This window comes from Phalacrocorax carbo, chromosome 22 (assembly GCF_963921805.1).
Source record: "Phalacrocorax carbo chromosome 22, bPhaCar2.1, whole genome shotgun sequence".
NCBI lineage: Eukaryota > Metazoa > Chordata > Aves > Suliformes > Phalacrocoracidae > Phalacrocorax > Phalacrocorax carbo.
In genome coordinates this window covers 4,979,265-4,997,461 of record NC_087534.1, presented here as the reverse complement: position 1 = coordinate 4,997,461, position 18,197 = coordinate 4,979,265, and the positions used below count along the sequence as shown (strand labels likewise).

General features: G+C 52.4%; 1 protein-coding gene across 5 annotated transcripts in view; it reads right to left on the bottom strand.

The window, feature by feature from the left end:
• Nucleotides 1-11,465, bottom strand: part of PHACTR4 (phosphatase and actin regulator 4) — a 68,590-nt gene extending 57,125 nt beyond the window's left edge. The window contains exons 1-3 of one of the 5 annotated variants that reach the window (XM_064471490.1): nt 11,373-11,442; nt 10,600-10,649; nt 9,110-9,201 (exon numbers count right to left, since the gene is read on the bottom strand). The gene's annotated coding sequence lies outside the window, so the exon portion shown is untranslated. Of the gene's footprint in view, nt 1-9,109; nt 9,202-10,599; nt 10,650-10,752; nt 10,769-11,372 lie in introns of those variants that run through there. The other 4 variants (XM_064471492.1, XM_064471491.1, XM_064471495.1 and 1 more) reach the window with 4 other exon arrangements.
• Nucleotides 11,466-18,197: the final 6,732 nt, after the last annotated feature.

Here is an 18,197-nt window from a genome sequence, read left to right as displayed (position 1 = left end):
GCTTGGAAAATCTGACATGAATCATCAGAGGCTGCCCACTCTTCTATTCCTTTTTCCACGGCAAACACCAAAGGAAAGATGCCACCCTTATCTTTCCATGCCATTTGAGCCAGTTAGATCACCAAGCCACGAGTATCTAATATAGTGACAAAACAGGACTTGTTTACTCATAAGATCATTTGAGATCGCTGCTACAAAACTATTATTAAACTCCTCTGGTGCACTTAGGAGCAAAAACCTGAAACACCAACAGATCCCAGTGCGACAGGTTTTGAAATGAGCAGGACCTTGCTGTTCATAACCCAAGGCCAGGCACAACCCGGGAATTCCAGTTCAACCAGTTCCACCCTTTCTGCCCCTCATCTCTCCCATTTTCTTGGCACAAAAGACAACAACAAAACCCTACCCCAACCTACACCGGAATAAACAACTCATTGTAAACCCATGCAACGGAAAGCCACCTGCTCCCTGGCGCAATTAAAAGCATTTCCAAATTCCAGCTCTCCCTCAGCCAGCACAGACAGATGGACACAAGAGGCACGCACGGCACAGAAAGCACACCCCACTTCCAGCAAAGCCCTTGTACGGCAGCGGCCCGACACAAAGCCTAATGGCAGAGTCTGCCTCCACAAGAACTGTTTTGTTAAGGGATCGCAACATAAATCAGCAATCCTCCAGCCACAAAAAGAGCTCACACTCACATATAGACCAATTAAACTTACAATTCGCTAAGACACACACACTTCTGACTTCTGGGGACTGCCTCCCTCAGCCAGCAGATCAGGTCGTGCAATCCAGCTGACATATTACCTGCCCCAGATGTCCCTAGACAGCAACAGTAAACGTGACTAAATTGAAAATGCAATGGCTGAGTCATCACCACAGACAACTACAGGTTTTCACTTTCTTGCACACCCTCCTCCCATTGAATACCATGTTACAGGAAGGAAATAACCCCTTTGCAAAGGAAGCGATAGCCCTGAGAGCAGGCAATAAAACGCTGAAATGGGAGCCGATCTTCCGCCTTGCTCACTCGCGTAGGACCTGCCCCCAACACCACAATCCCTCGAGCCTGCAGGTATTTAGGCTAGACCTGGATTCTCAGCAGGAACAGGGCTGCGCTGCGCAAATGGCCAAAGACTCCCGATGTTTCAGATAACTTGCTGCTGCTTTTGCCAGGACAGAAGATCAGTGCAAGAGGCCATTCCTGTAGCACTCTGCAATGCACACCGAATACAGCAAGCAACAGAGACCGGAACCTCCTTTCCTTCTCCCCCACTCGTGGTCCCTAGCAAACGTGGCCATCTGCAGTACACTGCCATCTGAAACGCCGGCTACCAGCAGGACTGGATTCCCGGCGTGGTTAATCATTTCCCCAGCAGACCTGCAGCAGGTCGGCCGCGCCGCAGCTCCCAGGGCCCTCGAGAAGCTGCGGCCGACGCAGCAGCGACTTGCACCCAGGTAGAGCCCTCATTCACCCACGCAGCGCTGCCCTCCCTCTCCCCACCCTGAGCTCACGCTGCCGAAGCACCAATTATCCCAGTCCCCTCAAGCGTACTGGGAGCCCTCTCCACAGGACACATCCTATCAGCACCGCTCAGGGACTGTTTCTGTTAACTTTTGGCTTTCAACTCAGATTTCTTTGAAGACAAATGCTAACAGCTTTTAAAAAAAAAGCAGTTCACCGATCCAAAACCAAAGACTCATCACTCTTCTGAATCACACATTATTATTTCTCCTGCCCGTCAAAACAGAACTGTCTCACCTTGCAAAACAATTGCTGTGGCTGCCCGGGCTCACGAAAAACCTCTCTCATCTGTTAAAAAGCCAAGTGCACTGAATGAAACTATTTGACAAGCACTCTGCTAAAAGACGGCAAACATTTCACCCCACGATGGCTACTTCAAACGCTGTCAAAGAGCAATTGCAAGGCAGCTCAGCTCAGTTACTATCAGCCATCAGAAATACAGCTTTTTACCAAGTAATTCTTTCTGAAGACAGCCCACGAGGACACTGAATTTGAGACTCAAGCCTGCAACTGCAAGAAAGCTCCACAAATACAGGTGTAGATGATCTCACATCCCAACTGCTACAGTCAGAAAGCAAGGACCAAACTGTTTCTGCCTTCAACCCCGTAACAGAAAAGGCAAATAATCCAGGACCTCCACTTCACCTGCAAAGCCTCTGTGTAACATGAAAAGCTTCTCTGATCTTCGACTGCAAGGGACAGGCGTGGGAAAGACACCTACCACAGTCCAGGAGCTCATCCCCGTGGAGGGCGAGACACTAACATCTCCGATGGAGCCAAGCCACATGCTGACACACACCACCCCAGCTCCTCGCGCACCACGCTCCCAACTGCTTTACTGGTTGTTTCTGAACAGCAGTTTAACCCCAAACATGATTCATCCTGGGGACATGGGCAAAAGTCAGTCGTCTGCCGCTGCTGAACCCAGCGCACAGCAAGTTAAGCGCAATGATTTTTAACCAGCATCTCCCTGACAGACAGTTGGCAATGGACCCATTCTCCTTCTGTTTAATGCAGATACAAATCCGTTCCCAACAGACTCCTATTTCAACTGCCCTCGTCAGTGGCAAGTCACATGCCAGATCAGAACCAGAATTTTGGACAAAAAAGCTTCATTTGCTTTTACAGCATTCATGCTCAAAGGGCATGCAAGGATGAACAGAGCAGACGATCGATGCAGGCAGACAACAGCGCAAGCCATCGCGCTTTCCCGAGAGCAACCACTAACACCAACTTCAGACGAGGCTTTGTTGAAGCCCAACTCATTAGCAGCATGGCCAGCCATCCCAGAAGTGCTGCCCACTGAGGACCCATTCAGCTAATGCACTTCTCCAGGATCAATGTTGTGCTCCAAGTTCAAGAATGCACTGTATTTTTACGGGACATGAGAGCAAGGCGACATGTGGCTTTAAATACAAAGAAACACTATCCACCGCGTTATCTTGATGATGCAAATCAAAACCCTTGCTAGTGGCATTAAGAATGAAGGCTCAAATAGCTTCCTGCAGCAAAGTCACCTTGGAAATACCTAAGAATTTGAGCTTTCAGTACAACAGGACTAAACTGCTGTTGTAAACAGTGTCCCAAGAACTCACCAGCCAACAGAAAATGTCAAACCCCGAGGGAACGATCTGTAGAGAGCACAGGAGCACTCACGGTCATTCACTGGTGTATGACCAGGTAGTTCTACTATCTTAACTGATAATCAAAAGGTAGTAACCTGAACATCTCGCACCAACATACCGAATCCTACTCTTTGCATTTACTTCGCAATGCGACCACACAGCACGATTCAAACCAACCTAAAGAAAGGCTCGTGCCACTTCTTAAAATATAAGCTAGAGTTGTTTCCGCACTCATTAGATGCGCCACAAATGCAGAATATCCTTCAACATTAGTCCCCTACAAAAATGACTCTGACCAGCAGGACGCATTAATGAATCGGCCATACTACTCACAAAAATCCCACAACAAACTGAAAGTGAACTCCACCCTCTCGTTAAAGATTTAACTGCTATAGAAACTATGATTAAATATACAGGGCCATGAATCAGCCGCCTGAAACAAAGGTATGCCTCGGCAATCATGGAAGTGCCCAGCACGAGCAGGCAGACCGGCAGTTTGGTCACCGAAGAGGCGTCCCCCCAGCACCCCAAAACTGCAGCACCGTGCAGACGAGCAGCTTTGAGACAGTTCACAGTTCCCACGAATGTTTCATCTTTCTTACCTTTTGGGTTGCTCGGTTTAGGGTCTTTCTCTGTTTTTTTGGCAGTGCTCAAAGCTGCCACACACTCATTACAGGAACAGAGCAAACGGCTTCTGAATCCATTTTGACACAACTGGATAAAGCACCTAAAACCAAGCCCCAGACGCCTCTGGACCAGCTGTGTCTCTCTCCACAGCAATTCCAATCAGGCCCACAGAAAAGCTGGAGGAAGATGGTAGGGCTTACCAGCAGTTCCCCAGTCTAGAGTCTGAACAAAGTGGATTTAAGAGAGGTTTAATTTTCCCAGAGATTAATGCTCTCAAATCAGAATAAATCCTCCAAAAGAAGAGATTATCCATAAATTTACTAGTTAGAAATGTTAATATATCCTATGTTTATGCAAGGACTGCTGGTCTCTCCATGCAAGAGCATCACCTATGCAATTTCATTTTGAAGGGGAAACAGATTTCTGCTCATTTCTCCCCCCACCTCCCTTTCCACACTGAAATAGAGCACAGCAGCTTTATAAACACCACTTTCCAAGAGCAGCAGTAATGAATCAACTAACTGAAGAATCAAGGCAAACTTGTTCCTATTACACTAGGAAAGCTCTGAAAAACCTTCCCCTGCAAAGGAATTTAACACAGAAAAGATCCACAGGCAGAGAAGTCCAGTGTGAAACCTGGAAAAAACACTCAAATTAAAAAAAATGCAGGGCTAAAACTTCAAATACACATTCACAAAATATAGGACATGGTGCAAATGAAGCAACAACTCTGTGAACCCTGCTGATTCAACCAGAGCGCAGCAGCAATACCCATCTGCATTGCTGGACTTACCCAACACATACCTGCTACTCAGAGCAAATGCTTCCTGCTGTTATTCATATTCTGTTTACTAAAGTCCCTATTACACACCATATGACACGTAGTATGATGGGACCCAGACCAGTATAACCTGGCTGCTAATTATGGCCCTTAAGGCTGAGATGCATTAATACATCCCTCTAGCTACGAACACGAGTATGACTACGCCCTCACTAAGCACGTGTAATCTTAGAGAGGATAGACAGGAGGGTGAAACAGGTACGAGAACAAGTGACTTGCCTGACATCAAACAGCACGGCAGCAACACAGCTGGGAGCTAAATGAGGCCTCCTGTCCATGCAAGCACCCTAATCTTCCCTGTACTCAGTCTAGTTGATAGGTAGAACCCAGTCATTAGATTCACAGATTGAAGGCTTCGTTTTGAAGCTAAAAGCAGATGAGAAATAGTACTGATTACATTAATCACCAGTGTCAAATTGATTCTGGAGATCCAGCAGGCTCGCAGCGCTCCCTCATTCTGCTTTCCAAGCCTGATGTGTTCACACAGGTTTCTGCACGCCTAATGCTGGTGGCACGCACTGCAACGTGTTCGAGAAACCTCAGGAAGCCTGCTTAGTAAATTCATCTTGAAAATTCCCAATTTACTTCCACCAGATGCATTCTCTGTAAACGAACTAACACCCCCCCAGAGAAGCTGGATCCTTTCTTAACGCTCCCAAATAACAGCCTCTCTGGGCTCTTCCGTACCTCTCTGGTACGGAAGGAGCCAGCCTGAACTGAGATGTCAGCAACTGAGCAGCTTGTGCATGAGCAAAGCTTTCCAGCCCAGGAACTTCCCTCCCTGCAAACCCCACTTATCTTCATATTCAGAAAAAAAAAAAATATCCAGTATTTGTAAGACAAGTGAAGCAGAACAACAAGAGCAGCAAAAAACACTTCCTGCAATGTTCAGTGTCAGGTTGAGTTAGCAGGTATGAATTTTCCTCAAGTTTCCCCGCTCTGCCAGTGCTGGCCCTCTATTAACTGCCTTCACTTTGTTTGAACAGGTAACAGAAAAGCCAGATGGCCTAAAGCCACAGCTAATTTCAAAACTGCTGTAAAACAGCGCAAGCCAAGAGAGCCTGACAGCACTCATTTGACAATTCCACCCAAAGGTTGATATTACTCTAAAAAGGTGCAGCTGAGCCAGAGAAATCATGTTTAAACATGCCTGTAACCTCAGGTTTTTCTGTCGATAATTGTGGGACAGTATGTTAAGAATTGATTTGGAAATACAAGATGAAAAATTCTGTGGCCGTACTCATCTCTGGCCCTGATCCACAGCCAAGAGGAACAGGATACAGATCAAGTTAAGAGCAGGTTATAAGCACTAGCTTAGCTCTCAGCGTAAGGCAAAAGAAGTTTCAGTGGCCCTACAGGTAACGTGCCACTTCTCACCTGCTACTTACCAAAATTGTCAGTGAAAGAGACTTTGCTTCTAATTATGTATTCTCTCTTTTGAAATCATGCAAACACCCTTTACAGGGGAACAAACCCAAATGGCCTCAGCCTTTTTCCTACTTCTGCCATTTCCCACCTAGCAGTAAATTACACCTGGTTTGCAACAGACAGACTAGACTTAATACCCCCAACAAAAAAAGACCAACCCTGCTAGCACAAATCAGATAGCCATTCACTTATTTCAGTAATTATTATCCTTCTCCTTCTAGGTCCCAGCAGATAAAGATAACCCAGGCAGCACAAGGTCACTCCACACAGGAGCACAGATCAGTAACTGCAATTCTGTGGGTCCATCCAGATTTGCACTGTCAACATTGCAGCAGAGCAGCTTTGAAAAATGCATTCCCAGAGAACCTGCGGCAGCTTGCTCAGGCAGCGAAGACCAGTCCAAACCCTCTTGACCCTGCCTCTATCCCTGCATAAACCCGCTGAAGTATCTTCTGCGCTAGGACACGAAGGCTTGCTGGTGATAGCTGTATCTGCAACCCGCTTCCTGCGGATCTTGGCAGTACACCAGACCCGCCAAAACTTTTAGACAGCTCTGCAGATAAGAGTAATCAATAACATACCAGCACCAGCCCTCCTATGCATCTGCAGGGAGCTCTTGCCAAGGCAGAAATAATATTGGTAGAAATCACACTTCCATCAGGCACTGCTGGCACAGCTGATTACCCCAGACCGATACCAGCGAATTTAGTCGGTGACATAAACACTGCTGATTTGACTTTAAGTAGGAGAAAAGAATTAGGCAAGCAAACACAACCTTCACAAAGGCATGCAAGTACAGCAGATGCCAAAGTCCTCTTAAAATTGGCTTAGACAGTTATATCCTTTGTTCAAAGCTCAAATTCTCTGAAGGCGATGACCTCTGGCTTTTCCCCCATCCATAAGCACCTCTGAAAACTTCACCTCCATGAGCACAGCCTCTGCAAACCCGCCGAGACATGGCCTGCAATCCTAACCTCCTACCTGAAGGCCACATCTAGCAATAACCTCTTTTTTTTTTGCTAGGACACCCTCTGCAACACAGGGTTTATAATGCTGAGAGCCCTGAGCACGCCATGGTGCTCAACACTGTGCAGACACCAAACAAGACAGAGCCTCTCAGACTTTGATCCAAGTTTACAAATCTAGGCTTCTCAGTAGGACTCGGGCCAAATTTTTTATGGCTTGCACCCATAAAAGCTAACTGTCTTTAGGGAAGAAAAGTAGGCACGTTTAGAGAGACTTACCCCTCCCGCAGACAAGTGTAAGGCAATGAAGGAAGCCTGCAAGGGGCTGCCTCTGGTTTAAAATCAATGGTGGGAATTAATCTTGGTGGAGTTTAAACAACTAAGACTATGGCAACAGAGCGGAATTAAGGGGTTCACTTTTGTGGATTGGTTAACTAAAGGAAAACCTGGCTGCCAGTACCTTGCTCATCTGCAAAGAGGTTCATACCTTTAGCAGAAGCTTTCTGGAGCTGGCAAAGTGAAAAGGTTCAAACCTTGTAGTTTAAGTGCCATTAAACTTTACCAAAGTCCAGTGATCTTTACCAGACCTGTTTCAAAAGGCACACAGCTGGAGTAGACTAGGAGCTTAGTGCAGGAGCTGGAGGAGTGCCAGACTTGCAGAAACCAACCTCATCAGTACACACCTTATTTTGCCCCGTGACATTCAGCCAACATGGTTAAATAGGTCACGATAACGCACTGCCCATCGTGACTTGTGAACTTAGCTGCGTAGCTGGGAGGTAAGCAATTCTTAACTGTGTTTTGTAATCAGCATGCCAAAAAGCACAAACACAAAAGAATAAAGTTAACAATCTGTATACCCATTCGCCCCCCCCCCAATTGCTGCTGCTAGGCAACAGCTTGGGGGGGGAAATTATCTACTGCCAGGATTCAGCAGAGTGAAATCATTTGGACTGCTCTCAATTCTCCTATCTTTGCCACCAGTGCTTCACGTTATTTCACACAATTCATTCAGTTAGGAGATGAAGCCAGTTCCTTTGACTAATAGCATTAAAAGCCTCTCTTTGGAGATAATTAGTCGTCCCTCCCCCATCTCTTCCCCAGTGCAACGTGGAAAGAGCATACAGTCATCAGTAAACAAAGAAATTCAAACAGTGTGACAACCAGGCTGTAGCTGGGGACGAGAGCTGCCTCTCACCTCCCTATCTCAGCACAGCTGATAATCAAAAACAAGTCGACACCACAAGCAATAGAACCAGCAACACAAAAAAGAGTATCTGTAGATTAAGGGCTTTGTCATTTAGAAACCAGGAAAACACCGATTCCTCATTTGCAAGGAGCATAAATACCTATGCACAATTAGCCATCGCTAGAGGCTTTGCGAGGCCACCTTCCAACCCCGAAAGATTGACCAGAGTCATTCAAAACCAGCAGATAAGAGCAAGAATCAGGAAATCTGCAGTCTTTTACCTATGATCCCAAGCGGGTCACCCAGCCACCAGCAAATCACACCAACCTCTGCACCTCAGTTCCTTTTGAGACACAAGAAGTCCTCCGGGGCAGAGAAAAATGAAGGACAGTCACCATTTGGAAAGCACTTTGAGACCCTCAGCTAAGACTGACAACATTCTGTATATCTATACACTGACTCCTCACCTGGAATCTGCCCTTCGATTTGGGGGCACGGTTTGGAAGGAGTTAAAACCCCCCCAGCCGGAGCCAGCCAAGGGTAGGACTGCTGGCTGGTGCATCCACTGCCTGACTAATGCGTGACCCCGCTGCGCAGAAAAGAACTGGAAATAGTTATCACCGCAGCCCTGACAAGTCAGCAAGAGCTACTAATTAAATGATAAAAATAGATCTCTGAAAGGGCTTTTTTCCCCTCGACACAAAGCCGAGGCCTAATGCTGTGACAGTTGCGCATCCATTAGTTTTCCACGGGCTCCAAACCCGCCAGCAAAAACAACCAAGGCATTCTCGCACTCACAGAAAACCCACACGGCACTTGTACGCAGAAAACCCCAACTAAACAAAATTAGGGAACCGATTCTGAAGAACACGAAGCACCTCTTCACTACGCACACTCCACTCCCACCTGTAATGCAAGCAGGAACAAGATGACATCTTTGCCCCCAACAGCCGTACCAGCTTCCTTGTGCTCCCTGTAGCCCGAAGTTCTGGTTTTGCCTGAAAAATTAACATGTTTTGAGATGACCCAGATGACCCCAAGGATATCTGTAACTTGCCTCGTGCACGGTGTCACTTAGACCAGTGACAAAAAAACCTAGTATCAGTGCAACTTCCACCCCTGCATGGGTTTTGCTTTAAGCCCGCCCTTTCCCACTCCCTGCCAGACACAGGTTTGGTATAGCTCGTAACTGAATATTCATCACCAACTAACAGACCTGCAGGAACTGCAGTGTCAGTGATTTTTAATACATATAATGCCCCAACACATGCCAAACACAATGAAATTTGATCAAAATAGAAGCCATTTGTTTAAATACAAGTGATTTGGCTCTCAAAACTGTCATCAAATTAAACTGGAAATCAAATTAACCAGTGATTGAATGAAGTAGAAGGCTGTATAATCACAGATTACTGATCCAGCCGCATGAAAACAAGGATGCAATCACATTCTCCTTGTTTGTGGCAGCCTCTCTGCACTGCCCCGTACTCCCAACAGGACTCCCCCTCCCCATCTTCCAGGACTGGAGGATGCTCTGTGCCTCACATCTAGCTCATCCAGCCATTTCTTGGGAGTCCAGAAAGGAAACCTTCCCTACAAAAACACCCTTTGAAATATTATCCGATTACAAAGCCAGCCCTGTGAAAGTACAAGCTGACACACTTGAAACCACGCTCATTTAGGACAGACCAGCGCAGTCATTTCCAGCACTGTTGGGAAGATCAAGGTTACACCTACTCTGACTGGGAAAAGGCGTTTCTGACCATCACCACCCGAGGTATTCACTTCAACTGGCATAACTGTGTGCCAACAAGGTTCCCTCATTGTGGCTTTATTTCCCCCTTTTTTGCACTCTCATTTGTAAAGGAATTTAAATTATGCCGAGTTACAGCTTTAGGTCTCGTCTACTCTTAAAAGTAATTTGGATTAATTTAAAATGTATGTTCAAAGAGCAACAGGCATTTATACTGAAATCACAGCAGGCAGCAGAACTTAATTACACCCCCGTGCAACCTCTACAACACTGGCACATGAAGCTAATTCAGCTGAACCCATCCTTTACCCACCAAGAGCGGACCACAGAAAGCTTCACTCTTCCCCTTCCGTTGCGAGCAAACCCAGTTCTGCCCAGGACTTGCTGATGTTCGTACTTTTCAAAGGCAAGCTTCAAGTTTAAAGCTCGCTCCTGTACAATTCACAGCTTCTTTACGTGGGAGGAGCAATCACGAGCGTTCCCGCTTCTCTTTCTAGCCTCGTGGAAACAACATCTAAACATCCTAACGTTTGAGAAGGTTTTACCTCATTTCAGCCTCGCTTAAGCACCTTCTCACATCTCTCACTTTTTTTTTTCCCCCAGTACCTTCAGCCCCAGAGAGGGGCACCGAGCCCTCACCTACCTTCACCTGGACAAACACAACCCAACGCGAGGCAGAGGTAAATAATTCATCTGCACGCAAACAGAGGGAAAGAACAATTAAACGAGAAAGCACAGCGGGGACGTTTCAAATTTCAGCCAACATTAAGACTGAACAGATCAAACAAAGAAATACCAAAGGGGCTGCCTCAGAAAGAGCTTAAAGGTGAAGCGCTCTTGCAGAGAGCGGCGGGACGGCAACGGAGATGAAAAAAACCAGGTTTTACTTTTAGTCGCAGCCTAAGCCCTCCCGAGGACAGCAGCGCACAGAAGCTGGAGCTCCGGCCGGAGCGCGGCCACTTGTTTTGTTTTAAAGCGGGTTTATAGCAGGAGTTTGAGCTGCCGGGTCCCGGGCCAGTCTCCCCGCCGAGGCAGGCCCGGCCCAGCCCGGCCCGCCTAGCAGAGCCAGCCCAGCGGGCCGAGCCCCAGCCGCCGGGGGGCTCCGGGGGTCCCGGGCCGGGCCGGGCCGGGCCGGGCCGGGCGGGCAGAGCACGGCCCGCAACCACCCTTCGCCCCCCGCCCGCTTCCCCTCAGGGACCCCCCCCAACGCCCGGCACCCGCCGGCACCCCCGGACACCCCCACACGGGCCCCCCCCGCCGCCCCTCACAGCCGCCCCCCGCCCGGAGCACTGCCGCCGCGGGGAGGGAGAAGAGGGGCCGGGGTAGCCGGGCCTGGCCGCCCCGCGGCGGGGCTCCCCTGGGGCTGGCGGGGCTCCCCTGGGGCCGGCGGGGCCCCCCCGCGCCGCCCGCCCTCACCTGCCGCCCGCGGCCGCCGGTCCCTCCGCCGCCCCGGGCCGGCCCCGCCGGAAGCCTCGGGGGGGCGGGGAGGGGGAGAGCGCGGAGCATGCCGGGAGTTGTAGTGCGCCCCGCCGAGAGGCCACGCCCCCTCGGGGTAGGACACGCCCCTGGCGGTAGGACACGCCCCCTCGGTGCATGCCACGCCCCTGGCGGTAGGACACGCCCCCTCGCGGCGGAACGGGGCGGTGGGAGGGATGCGGAGGTTTGGGGTGGAAGTGGTGGGGTGATGGGGAGGTGAGGGGGGCCGTGGGGAGGGTTGGGGTGGGGGTAATATGGTGCTGGAGGGGGGTGTGGGTAAGGGGGGGCCATGGGGTTTGGGGGGGTGGTGGGGGGCATTGGAGTGAGGCTTTGTGGTTGGGAGTGAGGGGGGCTGTGGGGGTTTGGGGTGGGGGGTGATGGGCTGCTGGAGGGGGGTGGAGGTAATGGGGGCCATAGGGTTTGGGGGTGGTGGGGAGGACATTGGAGTGAGGCTTTGAGGTCACAGGAGTCATGGGGGTTTTGGGTGGGGGGTAATGGGGTGCTGGGGAGGATGAGTGAGGCTCTGGGGTCACTGGGTGACTGGGATAATGGGGGGTTGGGGGGGTGCTGTGGTGATGGGTGGTGTTGGAAAGAGGCTTTGGGGTTGGGGGTGAGGAGGGCTGCAGGGGGGCTTGGGGTGGAGGATGATGGGGTGCTGGGGTGGGGTGAGGCTTTGGGGTCAAGGGGTGATGGGGTGCCCTGGGGGCATTTGGGGACAGGAAGGATTTGGGGTTAGGAGGATTAGGTTCAGTAACCAGGTGCTGTGGGACTTGGGGTTGGGGAATCTGGGGGCCAAGAGGGTGCTGGGGTGCTGTGGGGTAGGCATTTGGGGTCAGCTGGGGTGTTGGGGTGTTGTGGGGTGGGGGTCTTGGGCCAGTTACTGCAGCACTGCAGATGGAGGGATCTGGGGTGACATGGGGTTTGGGGATCAGTGGGATAGTGGGGTGCTGTGGGGTGGGGATTGGGAGCCAGGTGGGATGCCAGGTGGGGACTTGGCATCAATTAGGGCATCGCATGGAGGGATTCGGGACTGGGGGAAGCTAGGGCTGGTGGGGTACTGGGGGGCAGTGGGGAGAGTGGGGGTGAGCTGGGGATGGCAGGCGAGAGAAAACCCTACAAAAGGCATCTCCCACCTTGGCTGGGCACTGGGGCAGGACCCCTCCCCTCCCCGCACCCCAACCCCAGCGGGGCTGTAGCACGGCTCCAAAGGGACGTGACACTGTCTACACTGTCACCAACCTCCACAGGACTCTGTCTAATTACTGCGGTGAAGATTTTACTCTCTAATTTTTCAAATTAGCTTGTATGGGAGCCCCTGGGGAAACAGGGTGACACATCCTCGTCCCCCAAATGGGCTCTCGGGCAGCGGGGCACAGCCGGGGCGCGGGGAGGAGCAGGCAGAGCCGTAAGTACATCCATGGGGCATCAAACCCCACTGGCCCTTCCCGTTCCTGTTGGGCGATTGCCTGAAATCACAGGGTGAGGGGTTTTATGGGGCCACCAGCTGGCCCAGGGACAAAAAAATCAGGTTTAAAATGCTCCTGGGGCACTAATGGGGCTTCAGATCTGACCTGCTGGAGGGAATATTTAACGTCCTTGAGCAAAACAAGAGAACATATTTTTTTATATACATATTTTTAATTTCCTTTCTCCAGCAAAAGCTCTGTCACCAACAAAACCCTGTTTTCTTTGGATTAATTTTTATATTAAAGTTTTCAATCACTGTAATACATCAAATTACACAAACACACACTTGCTATGCCAGGAAAAAAATCCCAAAACCCCTTGTCCCCACCAAAAGCTTAACACCAACTTTCTAACACCAGCTGCTTTGCAGCATGAGCAAGGCCCCAGTGCCTGGGGAGCCCAGCCATGTGGTCATTTGCCACCATCCACTTCCCAGCAGGCGGTTGTTTGTCTGGCTGTGTTGTCTGTCTGGCCGTGCTGCTCCCTCCTGGCGCAGCATCTCCCCACACCGGCATCCACCCTGCACCCCTGAGCCCTCCTGTGCCAAACCCCGGCTCTAAACCCCCCCCGGGGAGTGCCAGTGGGGGTGGGCTCACAGTGGGGGTGGGCTCAGCTTCCCCCCATTAGTGGGTCCTGACATCCATCCAAAGGCAAGGCTTGCGGCAAGATTCCCTTAAGGCAAAAGATCACCTTGAAATAATAAAACACGAGTTGTTTTTGTTCACTGCCGTGTTTTCGGAGCTTGAAGGGGGGGCACATGTCAAAGCCCGTTTGTTCCCGTTGGCATTAAGACCCCTCCCAGGGTGGGCACCCCTTGCCCCGTGGGTCTGCGGCGGCACCCAGCCACCGTCCCTGGCCAGCGAGCACCTCCCAGCACCGCACTGCAAACCCCAAATCATCGGGAAACCACCAGAAATCTCCCATCCACGCATCAGCTCTGCATCACCCAGCACCAAATTCACCTTCCCATGCCCTGGCGAGAGGGATGGGGTTTGCCCAGGCTTCTGCACTGATGTTGGCTGGGTTACCTGGGAGGCGGGTTCAGCCCTTAGTACCCTGGCAAGGGAAAGCTCGCCCCCGAAACCCCGGCACCCCTCGGGGGCTGCTGGCACAGGGGTCGCGGTGCTGGCAGGGCTGCAGGCAGGAGGCAGCTGCCTGCCCGACAGATCGCGCTGCCGAGCTCAGCCAGGGCGGGAGCAGAGCCCGCTTACCTGGACAGGGCAGGTTTGTTTGGGGGATTCCTGACCTCCTACGATACCCCCTGCTTTCCCCGGGCACCCCCTCCCACACCTTCGGGCTCCTCTGTGCCACATTTCCATCGCAGCCCCATTGACTGGTGGCCTCCAGTTCTCCAGCAAATAAATCCTGGGGTGTTCAAGGCTCCATGAAGGATTTCAGCCAGGGGAGTTGTGCCAGGGCTGCCTCCCGAGCCAGGAAACCATAGCCTTTACTCTCCTGGTGATGCTGACAGCATTTTCAAGTCTTAGCAGTGCTCCTGGCAGCTGCAGGGTGCTGACAAGGAGACCCCGGAGCTGCCTCCTGCCCCCTGATTTCATGGCATCATAGAATCATTTAGGTTGGAAAAGACCTTTAAGATCATCAGGTCCAACCATTAACCCAGCACTGCCAAGTCCAACACTAAACCATGTCCCTAAGTGCCACATCTACATGTCTTTTAAATACCTCCAGGGATGGTGACTCACCACTTCCCTGGGCAGCACTTAGCCCTCCTTTTGTTGCTAATGTATTTATAGAAACTTTTTAAATTGTCTTTTACGTCAGTAGCCAGATTAAGTTCTAGCTGGGCTTTGGCCCTTCTAATTTTCCCCCTGCATAACCTCACGATGTCCCTGTAGTCCTCCTGACTTGCCTGCCCCTTCTTTCAAAGCTCAAAACCTCTTTTTTTCCTGAGTTCCAGCCAAAGCTCCCCGTTCAGCCAGGCCAGCCTACCCCGCCGGCTCGTCTTTCGGCACATGGGGACGGCCTGCTCCTGCGCCTTGAAGTTTTCCTTCCTGAAGAGTGCCCGGCCTTCCTGGACCCCTTTGCCCTTCAGGACTGCCTCCCAGGGGACTCCATCAACCACGCTCCTGAACAGCCCTAAGTCTGACTGCCCAAAGCCCAGGGGACCAGTTCTGCTGACCCCCCTCCTTACTTCTCTGAGAACCGAGAACTCCATCATTTCACGATCACTGTGCCCAAGGTGGCTTCCAACCATCCCACCACCCGCCTGTCCTTCTCTGTTCGCAAACACCGGTCCGGCGGGCGCCTTCCCAAGCCGGCTCCCTCACCAGCTCTGTCGGGAAGGTCTCTTCCACACACCCCAGGAACCTCCTGCACTCTTTCCTCTCCGCTGGATTGTATTTCCAGCAGACATCTCGCAAGTTGAACTCCCCCGCAAGAACAAGGGCTAGCGATCGTGAGACTTCTCCCAGCTGTTTATGGAATATTTCATCTGTCTCTTCATCCTGGTTGGGTGGTCTATAACAGACTCCCACCCTTCGGGTGACCTCTCCCTCCCAAGCGGAGCGTCCCGGCGCTGCCAGCAGAGCTGGAGGAGCCGGGCAGGCAATGTGCCGGCATCACACACCACTGGGGTGCTGGCAGAAAGCAAGCGATGTCAGAGGCCGCGACTGAAATCACTCCCGGCCGCTCTCCCGCGGCTCCTGGCACAGCTCCAGTTTCCCACAGTGCGTGTGGGTGCTTGGCTGATGCTCAGCGGCTTCTCCCCATCGGGCTGCATCATCAGGGCAGGGGTCACTGCACCACCGCAACCCCCGCCATCACCTCACGACACACAGATCACCTTCCTCCATCACAAACCCCATGCTTTCGGTGTCACAGCTTTAGCTAAGCCCCTCTAGAAATGCGCCGAGCGACCCAGAGCGCGCTCTCCTCTTTTTCAATGTGAATATATGTATTTAATTCCCTTCTTCTGTAGCCGGCTCTGGGAAATGTGACTGATCCTTTGGTCACAGATGGGGTTCCCATTTCAGCCACGGAGCAAGAAGCCACCAGGGCACCTGGAAATGGTTGTCGTGTGTCTGCACCGTCCCGGCTTTGTGGCACGGGGCGAGGGTGAGCGGGGATGGCGGGTTGCCCACGACTGTCCTGCTCGCCCCAGGGGAGCAAAACCCGAGGGCGGCCTTGCCTGCGATGGAAACAGGAGCAAGGGTTGAGTCATAAACCACCCTTATTAAACACGTGGGATGACAAAGCAGCTCATGGTGGAGTCCCACTGATTTCAGCCAAGCCAGGACTCAGGTGAGACGCTCGCCAGCTCACCCTCCGTCCCAGCAGGAACAGCCAGGGGCATCCATCAGCTCCTCCACGCCTGTCCTGCCTCCTCCAACAGCTCCTGCTCCAGAACCTCTAAACCCTGGAGAAACCATCTTGGAGAGCTAGCAAGGCAAAGCGGGCGCTGACAAGGAGCTTCCTCTAATGTCTCAGCCAGGAACAGCGATTTTTATCGGCCAGAGAAGCTGCCGTTGGATGATGCACCCTTCTCATCACCAGCATGAGCAACGTCCCATGCACACGTGGATGTGATGATGCCAAACTGCTCCGTCACACAAGGAAAACCATTGCATCTTTGTCCCTGTGTGACTCACGGGTGAGCCACCTGTGGGGGGGCAATGAGCCCACCCCGGGGTGCTGTGCTCGGAGCCACCGGCTACCCTTCCCTTCCTCAGTCCTGTCAGGGGCTGGCTGGCATCAGCAGCTCGAGACTATCCGTATTTTATGAGTCATGATTAAACAGCAGAGGTGTTATCCTGCAAGGTGGTCAGGGGAACATGGCACAAAACCCCGCGACAGCTCCTGGATGCCGAGCAGCATCCCTGCAGGAGCACAGTCTGAGCTGAAGGGCCACATCCAGGCACAGGCTGCCGTGACAGCCCACCTCCAGCCCACAGGAGCGGCTAAAAACCCCGGCTCTGGTTGTCAAACCCTCCTTCCCAAAGCCGCTGGCAGTTAGAGGGACCTCTTCGAGGTGTCAGGAAAATAATGAGAGGAAAAGGCTTTGCTCCTGTAAAGCGCTGTGTGCTGCAGAGCTTGTTTGGAGGCAACCGGCCCCTGCGGGGAGCAGTGAAGTGCTGGGGCTCTGCGCTGCCCAGCACCTTTGCTTTCCAGCCCCCCGGCCCCTTCCAGGTGTTTTAGATAAGGGATCCATTTCATTCATTCAGCTTCCAGCCCTTGGAGGACATGCTTTCCCCATGTCCCTAGGGAGTACCCCAAGCTCTCTGCCTGGTGGGAAGGGAGGAAGATGAGGCATTTCCCTCTGCTGCCATCCAGGCAGGCTGCGGGCAGAGCCCCTGCCCCGTGCCGAGAGCAGCCGCCGGGCAGGGGCAGGAGCAGGAGCAGGGGCAAGGACAGGGGCAGGGGCAGGGGCAGGGGCAGGGGCAGGTCCCGGGGCAGGGGCAGGGGCAGGGGCAGGGGCAGGGGCAGGGGCAAGGACAGGGGCAGGAGCAGGGGCAGGGGCAGGTCCCGGGGCAGGGGCAGGGGCAGGGGCAGGGGCAGGTCCCAGCCACAGTCCTGGCTCCACTCCCTGCTTTGTGCAGTGACTGTGGCACAAGGATGGGGTCCGAGACCCAGTGCACTGAGGGTGGGCAGCCAGCTCTGGCTGATCCCTCTTGGGAGGGACGGGAATGCTCCACATCCCATATGGAAGAGGAAAGAATGCAACTCGCATTTTCTGTTTTCTGGGGTGGGCCCTTGTCCCCTGCCATTCCTTGAAGCCGCAAGAAAATGGCACGAGGGGACTTTCCCAGCAGAGCTGGCAGCCAGACGGGCAGGGCTGGCAGCAGGGACAGGGCGACAGTTTGCAGCGGGACTGGCAGCAGGGACGCGGGGAGGGTTGGCAGTGGGGCCAGCAGTGGGGCTGTGGGGAAGGTTTGCAGCAGGGATGTGGGGAGACGGTTTGCAGTGGGGAAGGTTTACAGTGGGGATGTGGGGAAGGTTTGCAATGGGGTGGTTTACAGTGGGGAAGGTTTGAAGTAGGAACACAGGGCAGGTTTGCCGCAGGGAGCCTTGCAGTGGGGAAGGTTTGCAGAGGGGCCAGTTTGCAGCAAGGATGCAGGGCAGGTTTGTGATGGGACTGTTCTGTTATGGGGCTAGTTTGCAGTGGAAGGTTTGCAGCAGGGATGGGGCAAGGTTTGCAATGGGGTGGCTTGCAGTGGGGAAGGTTTGCAATGGGAATGCAGGGCAGGTTTGCAGCAGGGGGGTTTGCAGTGGGGCAGGTTTGCAGCAGGGGGGTTTGCAGTGGGGCAGGTTTGCAGCAGGGGGGCTTGCAGTGGGGCAGGT